Genomic DNA, 15,365 nt, shown 5'->3' with positions numbered 1-15,365 from the left:
GGAACACAACTACCATTATATTATTTTAATTCTAAAATAAATTAAATTTTTTTTATAAAAAAAAAAAAAAACCTCCCACAGACGCGAGAGCGTATACAAAGAGACCAATTTTCAATTAAATATATTTGCTTGATGAAGGAGCGTAAAACAAAAGTGAGCACTGCCAAACAAAAGTTGACTTTAATGTAATGGGGTTCTCTGTGGGCACTGCTGTATTGGCAATCATTGCTATCCATAACCAAAAGAACAAGAAGATTTAAAGGTCATGATTTAAATGTATGTCGACCGTTAAGAGTGTAATGAGGAAGGTTCTCTTTTCTCTGTTTGGCTTTTCTTTTAAACATTGTCATCTATCTATATATAAAGCAAAAGGCAGAGAATGGTGAAACATTCAAAATACCAAGAGAATGGTGAAACATCCAAAATACCAAAAAATGCCATTGATTAATGCAAATATTAAGAATTGAAATTATTAATTAAATACGGATAATATGGTAAATTCACACTTTTTCATTTGAAAAAAATTAAAATTAAAAGAAAAATCAGATAATGGATCATATTTTTATGGAACATAACTACCCATTATCTTTTTTAATTCTAAAATAAATTAAAATTATAAAAAAAAAAAAAAAAAAAACCTCTCGCATGCGTTGAAGCGCTTGCAGAGAGACTAGTGATGAAAATTTTATGAAGCATAATCCATGAAACATTCAAAAATATCAAAATACCCTTATTGGACAAAAATATTAAGAGCATCTCCAAGGCGATGTCAAATATCAAACATTAAATTTGAATTTAATGACTTATGTAGTAATTTGACATAGAGTTATACATTTCATTCCATATGTCAAATTAAAATATTATTTTATTACATGGTGTTTATTGGTTTATACTTTCTAGACACATTAATCGGGCGAGCGCAAGTGTGCTAAGGTTGTACGAAGATGGCTTGTGACAAGTGAAGTGGACACACCTAAGTAATTGGAGCTAAGATCGTTGATGAAGTAGGCTACTTAGATAACTACCTAGAGAGTGCGTAACTCTAGCATGGTGACTAGAGAAGTGGGCGGCTATAACTAAAAAGATGAAGGATAACTACCTAGTTAGTTGGGTGGTTATTGGCTCTACGAAAATATGAAAATGTGGGAGAGTGGTTCAATAAAAAGGGGAATCATGGTTAGTGGTTATATCCATGATAAACATGTGTCTAATGACGTGGTGGCTTGAGAAGAAGTGTTCCACGAATCAAGGGATTGTAGCATGAAGAGTAGGGTGGTTACAACGAGGTGGCAATTTTAGGGATTGACCAAATAAGCCTAAATGGTTCTAAAGAAAGTTGAAGAGCTTACCTGATATTGTTTTGGGAAGAGGAAAGAAAAGTGTAAAACCCTAGAAGAGCCTAAGTGCTTGAGCATGTAGACAAACTTTGTGAGGGTAAATTTAGTAAAGGTTTATAACAGCGTCACCCCTTCATGTCCATTTTCTTTTGCTCTGTTTGTGCGGGTGAGCGAATGATATTATGCTACATGGAGGCAATATTCATGTATGAGTATTGTTAAAAAGTAATGCACACTTGGTCTTGAATAATACATAAAGGTTTTCAGTGATATAGAAAAGTCTAGATTTTTAAAGAATGTGCAAACCGACTTGACAAAGTCGGTGAATACAAAAAATTTGAGAAATCAAAGTGTGTTATAATATAAAATATTCAAAGAGCTAATCTCACCGACTAAGCTTGTCTAACTCTCCCATCAGCCAACTCTAAAGCCTTGTACCTTTTTTTTTTATTTCAATCAATAAAATAAAATTATCTTGTTACTCTTTCAAAAAGTTTTCTATTCCACATAAAGTTATTGTCCTAAACACTAAACCAACTATTTCCTAAACCTCTTCTCCCTTACATCAACAGTGGTATCAGAGCTTGTTCCGATCAAGGTCTTAAATATCGATGGAAATATCGGGAAAATATCGATATCGATAAAAATTGAATAAAAACCACGGAAATTGTGATAAATAAATGGAAATTTTTAATGAAACTTTAGAATAAGTTTATTTAGTCAATCATCTATTATTTTGACACAAAAAATTGGAAGGAAATGTATTGCATAGTGGGTTTGAGTGATTTAAGTTGATTATATTGCGACCCAACAAACTCTGTGACTTAGAAAATCTGGAGTAATTAATGAAAGAGAATTAAACACCCCCTAGTAATTTATTTATCATTTTTTAGTACAATATTTTACATGGTAAGATACATGAGTAACCTTATTTCACATTATTCATTGGACATGGTACACGTTCTTATATTTATTATTTATCAAAAATTAAAAATAATTAAAGATGTAAACCAACTTGATTTTTCATGAAAATTAGGCACTTTACCATGCTTAAAAAATAATAGTGAAGATTGAAAATTAACTAAGAACATAAATAAATTTATCCAAGGAAGAATTAAATAGTAGATAAAGAAAATAATTATAGAGATTTAAGTAATTAAGCATCAATTTGAAGGGAAATTTAGTAATGTAAGTGCTTATAATGAATAATAAAATAATCAATAACATTAAATGGATTAAAGATTCATTCTCATGTGAAAATTTGATTCTTGCAAAAAGAATTCAAAACAAAACAATATAAATATAAATATTTTAGCATATTATCACAAAAACATAAGTGATATAGTGGTTAAGGTGTTGGAGGAGTAAAATGAGAGGGGTTCAAATTCCCTTTGTGTTTTTTTTCTCCCTTTTTTTCCATTTTTTTTCTTTTCTTCTTTTTCCTTTTTTTTTTCCTTTGCATCAATATTTTCGATATTTTCTATATTTTAGCGATATTGCATCGATATTTTGACAAAATATTGCTGAAGTGTGAGCGAAATTATCGACATCGATATTTTCCGATATTATCGTCGATATTGTAGATATTTATACGATATGTACATGGATATGTTCCGAAATATCCGTGATTTGAAATATCCGAAATATCCTCGATATTTCGTCGATATTATCGATATTTCATATTATGGTTCCGATCAACCTTGGGCATTGGTTCACTAGTCTTCCATCATGTCTACCACTAGCCAAAACTCTGACCCTCTTCCTATTTTCACGGGAGAAAACTATGACTTCTGGAGTATTAAAATGAAGACCTATTTTATGTCTCAAGATTTATGGGACATAGTTGATAGTGGCTTCAATATTATCTAGAAAATCCAACCGTGGAACAGTTGAGGCAACTAAAGAAGGATCAACGAAAAGATGCAAAGGCCTTATGTGCCCAGCAACAAGCCTTGCATGATACGATTTTGCCAAGGATCATGGGAGCCACAGTTGCAAGGGAAGCATGGAATACCTTAAAGGAGGAATTTCAAGGCTATGCCAAGGTACGTGCAGTTAAACTACAAACTTTGAGAAGAGAGTTTGAAAACATTAAAATGAAGGATTCTGAGACCACACAAGACTATTATGCTAAAATAAAAATAAAAATTAATCAATTGAGAGCCTATGGAGAAAATATTAATGATTCAAGAATTGTAGAAAAAATACTTATAAGTCTTCCTGATAAGTATGATCCTTTAGTTACTTCCATTGAACAGACAAAAGATTTAACTAGTCTGTCAATGACAGAACTAATGGGCTCTCATGAAGCATATGACAAAAAGAATGAGTAGGCGAAGTGAAAATTCAGTAGAAAGAGACTTTTAGTCAAAACTAAATTTAAGGTCTCAGAAAACTAAAGAAGGGGGAAAGGAAATTTGGAGAAAGTTCTAGAAGAGAAGATTATAAATTCAATAAGAATTGGGGAAATAAAAAAGAAATAAAGGAAAGAAAAAACTATCATCCCTGCCACAAACCACCTAGAAAAATATTGTTGGTTCCGTGCCAAGCCCAAATGTCAAAATTGTAAAAAATTTGGGCACATTGAAAAAGACTGTCGGACCAAGAACTATTAAGCCAATTACTCAGAAAAAAGTGAGAAGAATGAGCATGTGTTTTATGCTCACCAAGCCACACCAGAAGAAACCAACAAGAAATGGTATATTGACAGCGGCTGTAGTAAGCACATGACTGGAGATGAAAGCATCTTCTCCAACATAGACAAGTCCCTAAAATCACAAGTAAAACTGGAAAATGGAACACTGGTGGAGAACAAAGGAAAAGGTACAATCACTATCCAAACTAATAAAGGAACTAAATATATTAAAGATGTTCTACTAGTTCCTAGCCTGGAGCATAATCTATTAAGTGTTGGACAAATGATTGAAAATGGATACTCTCTGCACTTTTCTGGAAACTCCTACACAATATTTGATAAAAGAAATAAAAATCACATAATAACAAAAGTAAGGATGGAAAATAGAAATTTTCCTATCCAATGGTAATTTGTAAAAGCCACCACAACCATGAAAGCATAAGTAGAAGATTCATGGTTATGGCATAAAAGATTTGGCCACTTTAATTTTTATGCACTAAAAACTCTTTATCAAAAGAATATGATGAGAGATCTTCCAAACATAAAAGAGATCCATGATGTCTGTGAAGGTTGCCAACTTGGCAAACAACATCGACAAGCATTTCCATCTGGAAAGGCTTGGAGAGCTAAGGCCTTGTTGGAGCTTGTTCACACAGACGTTTGTGGACCTATGAGGACTCCATCTCTTGATAACAACAGGTACTTTATCCTATTCATAGATGACTATACTAGAATAACGTGGGTTTATTTTCTACGAGAAAGATCAGAAGTATTTAATATTTTCAAAAAATTCAAAACCCATGTTGAAAAAAAAAGTGGCCACTATATTAAAGCTCTAAGAAGTGATAGAGGAAAAGAATATACCTCTAAAGAATTCAACAAATTTTGTGAAGATGAAGGAGTAGAGCATCAATTAACTGTTGAATTCGATGAATCGGCGTCATGGGACTAGGAGGAAGAAAAAGTTTAAAAGAAAAGTGTTACTATAACACAACCGTGCAGAGAGGAAATTGAAGAAACTCTAGGTACGACTCCACCACCTACAACTCCTCCATCTATACAACATGATGGCTCTTCAGAACCAGAACAAAGAACTAGATCACTCCAAGATATATATGAAACTTGCAACTTCATAACTATAGAACCAGAAAGTTTTGAAGTTGCAGTAAAAGAAGAAATCTGGAGAAAAGCTGTGGAAGAAGAAATCAAAACAATTGAGAAAAACAAAACATGGGAATTCGTTGATCGCCCACAAGATAAAGAGATCATATGGGTCTATAAGACCAAATTTAATCCTGATGGATCAATACAAAAGCATAAAGCGAGGTTAGTAGCTAGAGGCTACTCGCAGCAGTCGGGCATAGATTATAACGAAACCTTTGCACCAGTTGCAAGACTTGATACTATAAGAGCACTGGTAGCATTAGCAGCTCAAAAGAAATGGAGAATTTATCAGCTAGACATAAAGTCTGCATTTCTAAATGGAGAGCTCGAAGAAGAAATATATGTGGAGCAACCACAAGGATTTATTGAGCAAGGAGGAGAAGATAAAGCACTCAAGTTAAAGAAAGCCTTGTATAGACTCAAGCAAGCACCACGAGCATGGAATAGCCGCATAGACAAATACTTCATCAACGCAGGCTTCAGGAGGAGCAAAAGCGAGCCTACTCTCTACACCAAAACTCAAAGTAAGTCCGATATCTTGATCGTATCTCTATATGTGGATGACCTTATCTACACATGAAACAATGCAGAAATAATTCAAGAGTTCAAAAAAGATATGATGAAAACATTTGAGATGAGTGACCTTGGGTTTACGCACTATTTTTCGGGCATTGAAATAAACCAAGAAGAAGATGGAATCTTCATATGCCAGAAAAAGTACACCGAGGATCTTTTGAAAATGTTCAAAATGTACGAGTGCGAGACTGTGGCTACTCCACTTATCACCAATGAGAAATTAAGAAAGGATGATGGATCAAGTAAAGTCAATGGATCAGTTTACAGAAGTCTCATTGGGAGCTTACTATACTTAACAACAACTAGACCCGACATAATGTACGCGACGAGCTTACTATCAAGTTTATGCAAAATCCAAGCTAAATACACTATGGAGCAGCAAAGAAAATATTAAGATACTTGCAAGGCACAATTGACTATGGCATATGGTATAAGTCTACTATAGATCCAAGACTATTTGGCTACATAGATAGTGATTGGGCTGGATCAGTGGATGACATGAAAAGCACATGAGGCCATGCATTTACAATTGGGTCCGGTATATTTTCATGGTCATCAAGCAAACAAGATACCGTGGCACAATCATCCGCAGAAGCCGAGTACGTATCAACAGCAAGTTCAGCATGCCAAACTATTTGGCTCAGAAGAATATTTGAAGATATGGGAGACTGCCAAACAGAAGCTACTGAAATATTTTGTTACAACAAGCCTACTATAGCAATGGTGAAGAATCCAGTATTCCACAGTAGGACAAAGCATATTGCCATCTCACATCACTTATTACAAGAAGTCTCAGCAAAAAAATAAGTTGAGCTCAAGTACTGCAAGACAGAAGAGCAGATTGCAGACATCTTCACTAAGGCACTTCCAAGACTAAAATTTGAACTGCTACGAAGCATGCTCGGAGTAACGCAAATGTGCATTAAGGAGGAGTGTTAAAAAGTAATGCACACTTAGTCTTGAATAATATAGAAAAGTCTAGATTTTTAAAGAATCTGCAAACCGACTTAGCAAAGTCGGTGAATACAAAAAATCTAAGAAATCAAAGTGTGTTATAATATAAAATATTTAAAGAGCTAATCTCACCGACTAAGCTATTGTCAGTTAAGTCTCCTATATATATAGGCTTGATGCCTATACAAAAATGTAAGCTGAAAAACTACAGCATGTCTAACTCTCCCATCAACCAACTCTAAAGCCTTGTACCTTTTTATTTATTTCAATCAATAAAATAAAATCATCTTGTTACTCTTTCAAAAAGTTTTCTATTCCACATCAAGTTATTGTCCTAAACACTAAACCAACTATTTCTTAAACCTCTTCTCCCTTAAATCAACAAGTATCATTGTGTGTTGAAATCAAGAAGGTATAATGAGATGGTGGTCAAAGTGTAAAACCCTACAAGAGACTGGAATTGTAGCAGTACATTTGTGCTTAAGTATGTAGACAAACTTTGCGAGGGTAAATTTGGTAAAGGTTTATAACAGTGTGACCCCCTTCATGTTCGTTTTCTTTTGCTCTGTTTGTGCGAGTGAGAGAATGATATAATGCTTACGTGGAGGCAATTTTCATGTATGAGTATCATTGTGTGTTGAAATCTTGAAGGTATAATGAGATGGTGGTACGACCACTATGAAGGAAACCTTATGATATTTTAGATTCATTAAGGCACAAAGATGAGATTACACTTAATCTCTAGGCAAGGGAATCAAAAATTAAAATTTTGAGCTTAAAAACAAAATCTAACCAAAGTATCTTTAGGCCTAAAAGGACTGAAGCACTTTAGACACTTATGCAAACTACTAGAGATAGTAGAGATTTCTTTATACCTTTGAAGCACTACCTTGAGAAAAGCTCAAGATTGATCACCTATGGAGGGCCTTCACCACATGATTTTCCAAAAGAGAGCCACCCAAATGTTTGGCCTCTAACTTCATACACTCCAAGGGAAGAGGATGGAGGAGGAGATGAAGAACACAAGGAGGTGGAGATGCTAGTACCCCTCCTTATGTGGCCGGCCATGGTGGAGGGGAGGGAGGGGCATGGTGTTGCCTCCTTATCCTCCCATCATCCGAAAAACCCTAAGATGAATCAACCCATAGCCATATGTTTGTAGGCTAGGCATTATAAGTTGGGTCACCCATCACCCATTTCACTTAAAATGATCCATGTAAGCCATCATGTCAAACCCACTAACTTCACCATATGGCCAAATTTCTCTCCTTATTGGGCCTTTTCGACTTCATCTTGTAAGTTGTCATGTACAACTTATCTTATGAGCCCAATATGCCTTGAACCTCTAAAACTAATTTTAGGCCCAATAAAAGTCCTGAGCTTTGATTATGTAACATCCCACATCGATCAACGGAGAGGGGGTGATGTGCCTTATATGTACATGCCCACCTTCATCTAGCTTGAGGCCTTTTGGGAGCTCACTGGCTTCGGATTCATGGGAACTCCAAAGTTAAGCAAGTTTGGGCTAAAGCAATCCCAAGATGGGTGACCCATTGGGAAGTTGCTCGTGAGTTCCCAGAAACAAAATCGTGAGGGAAGAGAGGAGGGCTCAAAGCGGACAATATTGTGGTACGGCGGAGCCAATCCGGGATGTGAAAATGGTATTAGAGCCACTCTGCCGTGCGGTGTGAGTGTGCCGATGAGGACGTCGGGCCCCTAAGGGGGGTGGATTGTAACATCCCATATCGACCAACGAAGAGGGGGTGATGTGCCTTATATGTATATACTCACCTCCATCTAGCACGAGGCCTTTTGGGAGCTCACTGGCTTCGAATTCATGGGAACTCCGAAGTTAAGCGAGTTTGGGCTAGAGCAATCCCAGGATGGGTGACCCACTGAGAAGTTGCTCATGAGTTCCCAGAAACAAAACCGTGAGGGCAGAGAGGGGGGCCCAAAGCAGACAATATCGTGTTACGGCGGAGCCGATCCGGGATGTGACAGATTATTTAATTAATCTTTGCTCATCATCTCCTAATAAATTTTTAACTTTTCACCTTTATGGGTGTATGATTGGTTAGGTTCTAATCGGCAAGGCAGTGGGCAATTTGGACTCTTTCTTAATTGATTGTGAATTAAAACCCCTTTTTAACTCTCCCTTTTATGAGGACATAGTTATGGCATATCCTCAAAGTTTCTACAAACCGTGAGTGACGTCTAGCAACATGTTACGGTTATCCAAGCCAATGTCGAATAAGGTGGAGAACCTATTCAGTTGGAATTATAATGTAATACGGTCATTCTCTAACTCAATGCTTTCTCTCACATCATTAATGCATGGAAAACATTGCAAGCCCCTAATGTGAACTTCAAGCTTATATAACTCATACAAGTATGATTGGGATCACCATTTTGAATCATACCTAATGCTTTGGCCAAAGACTCTTGAATCATATCGTCAGAGCATTCTCCATCTTTACTAAAGGTAGAGATCTTTTGTTGTGCACTCATCTGCCAACATGGATTAATCATGAACCTCAATCATACAATATGGTCATGCCCTTGAGGAGCACAACGTTTTAGCATATCAAAATATTGGTTTCGACCCAAATAAGATTGAAGAAATTGTTGGTGAGATAAGAACATGCTTGCTAAAGTTGTATAGTGAGTATAGAGAGGATGCAAACATTGGTACACAACCTATATATGACGCACAAGAAGAGGATGCCAATGATGAGGTTGGTGAGGATGATATTCAAGCTCAAATGCTGCAAGAACTTGCGCAACAAAGGAAAGCTGAATAACTTATGGAGATATCCAATAAGGTGGATAAGTATTTGACTGATCCATTTGAAAACCCTTTGAACAAGCACTTCAAACTCTTGGATTGGTGGAAAGGAAATGAATCAAGATATCCAAACCTTGGAATGATTTCCACGGATATCTTTGCAATCCTATCTCCAACCGTTGCTACTGAGAATGATTTTAGCTTAGTAAAGATGATTGTGGATCCCTTTAGAAGTTCATTAACTCCTAAAATGGTAGAGGGATTAGTGTGTACAAGTGATTGGCTTAGGGTGAAGGAATTTTGCTTCTATAACGAACCAACGAAAGATGAGCCTGCATTCTACAGGGAGCTTGAAGAAATTGAAGCAAGTAAGTAAATGTTTCTTCTTTATTTGAGGTTTTAGGCAGGCCCGGCCCATAACTTGTGCAGGCTGGGCGACTGCACAAGGCCCCCAAATTTTTTTTAGGCCCATTTATAAAAGAAACAAAGAAAGGCCTATTAAAAGTCATACGAGAGATTTTACCAAAAGTGGCAGATGAAGAGTCTAAAGCTGCAAAATGTTTTTGTATTCATTCATATTTCTTGTGCAGTGTGTAGTACAATATATATGTACAAGTTTAGTGACAAAATAATAAGAGGTAATAAGGCCATCTCTAGTCATGGGCCATAGGCCAAATATAGTCCTAAAATAATGCAAAATACATCTCCAGTCATGGGCTAAAATCTTTTTTGGCCAAATTTGGAGGGCCATATTTGGCCCTTTAGCCCTTCAACTAAGCCAAATTTTTTTGTGGGCCCAGCGCATGTGCTTTCCAAGAAGAGAAAGTATCATGGTAGGCAAGAGCACGAAACATCTCGTGCAACTGCAGATCCAACAGTCAATATTAAAGGCTCGTTGACATCATCGATGATGTCAGCTAGGTGTTAGGTCTTTTATTTTATTTTTAATAACCTTTTAAAATATTTTTAAATTCATTTTATTTTATATATATATATATATATATATATATATATATATTAAATAAAATGAATTGGAGGTTAGAATTGGAGGTTAGAATAATTGATTGAAAACTATAAACTAATAAACACCATGTAATAAAATAATAAACTATTGTACAACACTCATGGTACAACTTTCATATTTTTAAAAGTTATTTCTCAAAATAATAAAATATGAAAGGCCCTAAAATATAGCCATGTATGGCTAGAGATGGAAAAATTTAGCCCTGCACTATTCTTTAAAAAATTAATATTTTGGAGGGCCAAATTTTTAGCCCTAGACTACATTTAACCCTATGACTGGAGATGGCCTAATGAGCCACACTAATATACAATATCTAGTTGTCTAGTTGAGATATAAAGTGGGTTTTGATGGAGGTGCACTAGTGGTGAGCAATTAGCTTTGTCTGGAAATATGATAGTATATGTTTAGTGGATGATGAGTGGGCCTGTTTGGTAGAAGCTATGGTAACTCCTTTATAGCAGAGACATCCACTGACATTTTGAGTGCTTTAAAAAGGCTAATTTGTTTTCCAAAACAATCATTGCTTATAGAATATTATTGACTTTACATATTACAGTTGCTTCAGCTGAAAGAAGTTTTTCCAAATTGAAGTTATTGAAATCTTACTTGCGATCAACCATGTCACAAGAAAGACTAAATGGTTTAAGTTTGATATCTATTGAAAGTGACTTTTTGGAAGAACTTTATTGTACTCGTTTGATTAATGATTTTGCAACTAAAAATGCAAGGATGACTGTTTTTAGAAGCGTTGGTTGCTGGTTGTTGACTGTTTTGGTTCCTGGATGAAGGGTTGGTTGTTGGTTGCTGTTTTTTATTAAGATTTATTTATAGTTTTTGTACTTTCACATTTGTTGTATGTAAAAGACAATTAAGTGGGCTATGAATATAAGAACGTAAATGTAATTGACTTTATTAAGGATCGATTTGGTTTGCGTTAAAATTATATTATTAACTTTTATAAGAATTGAGAAACCCTAGCCGCACCCTCATCCCCTTTCTCCTTGCCGACAACCAATCGGAAGAAGCTAAGGGGTGGAGGTGGCCACCCCACCTCCTCCCCTCTGCCCATCTTCCCATTCTTCTCCTTATCTCCCCTTCTTTTTCTCTTATCTTTTCCCTTCCTCTAATCCCCTCTTCTCCTCCCTTCCCTGTAGCGCCCCGACCCAATTTAATCATTTTATTCAATTCGATTCAATTTAAAGTGCTTTATTTAATCTAGTCCTTGTGTTCTTCAATAGGTACTCAAGCTCAGCGTGCTCAGGAAGCAGAACCCTCTCAGGGTCATGCAACTTTAGACTTTCTGTGAGTGGATTTGTTTTTAAATAATCATTATTTTTAAAGGTGGAAAGCTATGCATATATATATAGGGATATTTTGATTGTTGAAACTTTAATATTGTTTTAATATTGCTTTATGGTATTTTATGGAATCACTAGTATGTTTTCGGATACTTGAAGGTCGTGATTAAGTTGGGTTGACTAATTGTTATCTTGAGAGCTATTATCTATATTTTGAATATGTATATTTTGGGATTTGAGTCTTGGACACAAGTGATGTCCGGTTGTCTAGGGATATGTGTTGATTACATGGGATGGTTGGAAAGAGGTTGTGGAATGGGATTTGGGTTGTGGTTTATGTTAGTCTGGAGTGCTTTTAGCACTACCCTATGTACCTCCTCGGTACTTAGATACTTGGATTGGAAACTTAGACACATTGGATACTTGGATATGTCGGAACCCGGGCACCCTTGACGGGGTGTTTCGTAGACCCTTAGCGGGGTAGTCTGCACGCACAGGACTTGTCACAAGCGCATGAGTATTAATAATTCTGCTGTGCATGCTGGTGAGCCCAGTCCCCCAGTTGGACAGCTTGTTCCCTAGCCACATGGTCAATTGAGGATTCTTCCATGTGGTCTAGTCAAACAATCCCCCGGTTGGATTTGTCCCCAATACAAGTTTGGTAGTGGTCTTACCTATATATATACCTTTATTCTAATTTATTGGTGAGGATCCATCCTCGCTTGCTGTGCCAACGGGCACGCGTTTTGGGTGAGAGTTGTTTGAGAAAAAGGGAAAAGTTTTGAGTGGGTTTGGGTATTAGTATACTATTACGAGATTTGTGTTTTACCTTGGTGTTATTTTTTACTAAATAGTTATATATCGGTTTTGAATGCATGTTTTGGTATCGTTTTCTAAAATGGTGGGGTTAGTACGTTGATTTTAACCATGTTGAAACTTGTTTTTTCCAGTCACAATTTTCTGTTTTGCACCTCCCAAGTACTGGCTTGATCTAAGCCGAGCAACCGAGCCAAGATTTGCATTTCCACGCCCTGAACTTTTGTAGGGAAATTTTCTATTTGTTTTTGTTTCTGTTGAAAGTTTGCTTTCGGTTGTAAATTGAATTTCCTTAGAATTGCTCTGTTATCGCCCATGTTAGGGTTGGATGTAAGGCCGAAGGCCTCTTCTGTAAACTGTATGCCTTTGTATTGTGCGTGCTGCTTGTTGGGAACTTTTTACTATGTTTTGACATGTTGGAATTTTTGGGAAAAGTCCGTTTTTCAGGGGAGACTCTGTCGAAATTTTGGTAGAAAGTCTAGACCCTCTTTTTCCTTATTTTCAGAGAAGAAGATGCTGCTAGTAAGTGGGCTCGACATTGATTTGATGTCTGAAGAACCATAGGGTTCGTCACAGATTCCAAGGAATTCGGGACGGGTCCTGTCATTCCCTTCCCCAGATAGTCTAGATCTATTTGGATCTAGTCTATTTGTCTGTTTTTTTTTTGTTTGGTTGTTTTTGCAGTGTTTTAGGTGACTAGTGTTGTCCTTGTCTCAGCAGCGATGATAGTAATGATGCTGGATTGTGTCTCTCTCGGGAGAGTAGTGATAATTGGTGGCTAATGCTTTGTCTTTGTTTCAACAGCGGCGGCAGCAGCAACGCTGGTGATAATTGTTGGGATATGGTGCTTTTCTCTACTATGCATCGACCGAAGAACTAAGCTTGGTCATAGGAGGTTTTTTTTGTCAGGTTCTAAGTTGAAGTGGAGTGCTTCTCAGGGGTCATTTTACTATTGTTTATGTGTTCCTCCTTCGTGTTCTCTTCTGGTTTCTGCTATGGTATACCTTGCAGTTTGTGTAGGTGTTAAATGACTATGATTTTGCTTATAGAAGGGTTCTTTTGACAATTGAGATGTTCTGCGGTCCTCTCATGTGAGTTTACTATTTGGGGTTTCTGTTGTCCTCTCATGTGAGTGTATTGTGTTGGTCTCTAGTTGCGGTTCTCGTCGAAGGTCTTTGTGTTAGTTTTCATTTTATATTTGTTCTTTTATTGTAATGGTCTAGCGTGACCTAAATTGGACTCTGTTGTTAGTCCATGACATGTGTGATACTCTTTTCTTCCCTAGGGTTTGTCCCATGAGGTTGTCCTAGTAAGGTTTTAACAAGGTCACTGTATCATGTCGCTCTTTGTACGTCTTTGGTTCTATGAATGAATTCTCTTTCTCAAAAAAAAAAAAAATATAGATTGATTTGGTTCTATTTGTGGATTATGATGTAATTGATGTCACTAAGGGTGGGTTTGGTTCTATTTAAGTATTTATGGATTATGAATTTTTTTAGTTGTATATATAGGGCCTTAACATCTCTCTTTGCACAGGGCCTCCAAAATTAATGGACATGCCCTGGTTTTAGGTACTTTATTTGTTATAAAATTATATTAATTAGTTTATTTACTTCATTTTTTTTTATAGATGATATGGAACTTCAACTATTTCTACAACACAACATCTAACTCCTCCACTTCCTTCACCATTCACTTTAATAACAATGTGGTTGATTGGTTTGCAAGGCTAACTTATTTTGGGTTCTAATTGAATTAACTTTAGATTGCATTTTGTTTTCATTTGAGTTTTAAGAGCACTTCCACCCATTTGTCATGGCAACGGGCAAGGGCAAGGCAAGGGCTGTTACTATTCACGTGAATAGTGGCAGCCATTGCAAAAAGTTGTGGTGTTTCCACCCATTGCCATGGCAACCACTATTCACATGAGATATGATGAGAGGAATTTGTATAGAGTTTTGGTGTTGGAAGTGAAGAATATGACTAAGTATTTATTTTTTTAAAATTCTGAAATTTTTAATTTTTTTTTAGATTTTTTAATTTTTAATTTTGGTTGCTGACGTCAGCAAACCCAGGCTAGAGGTCAGGCTGGTTTGGCCTGTGGGCTGGCTCGGTTGCATGGGTCCCACAGCTTGCCCTGGCAAGAGTGGCCCACTGGAAGCTCTTCCCTGGGCTTGGGCCCTGTTCTGCTCGAGCTGGAGGCAACGAATGGAAGGGCTCTAAGGATATTTAAATTTGGTCTTCAATTTTGTTCATTTGGGTTGTAAGTTTAATGAACTTTTCATTGCACTAGTGACTAGTCTATGATGGATTGGATATGTGATGATGCTTTGCTCAAAATGCAAAATTCTATGGTGAGGATGTGATATATGGACCTCTCATGTGGACCTTCATATTAGCCACATGATCATTTTATTAAGGGTTAACTATTGATTTGCCCCCTGAACTTGTACCTAACTTTGAATTTACTCAGTATCCTTTTTTTTATTTGTAGAAAATTAAGGATATGAACTTTTATTTTTCGTCAATTTCCCCCCTGCCATCTAAATCGTCAACATTTTATCCAATTTGCCATTAAATATAAGGGTAAATTGGTCAATTTGTACATTAAAAATAACTAAATACTGAAAAATAAAATAACATTAAATATAAAATACAAAAAATAAAAGAATTTTAATAAAAATCAACCCACCACTCCCACAGCCTTCTCTCTCTCTCTCTCTTCCTTTCCTCCTCCCCCAAATTCCATCCAATTTCACTAGCCACTACCCTAATT

This window comes from Prunus avium, chromosome 8 (genome assembly GCF_965620075.1).
Source record: "Prunus avium chromosome 8, drPruAviu1.hap1.1, whole genome shotgun sequence".
Taxonomy (NCBI): Eukaryota; Viridiplantae; Streptophyta; class Magnoliopsida; order Rosales; family Rosaceae; genus Prunus; species Prunus avium.
This window is presented reverse-complemented; position numbering follows the sequence as displayed.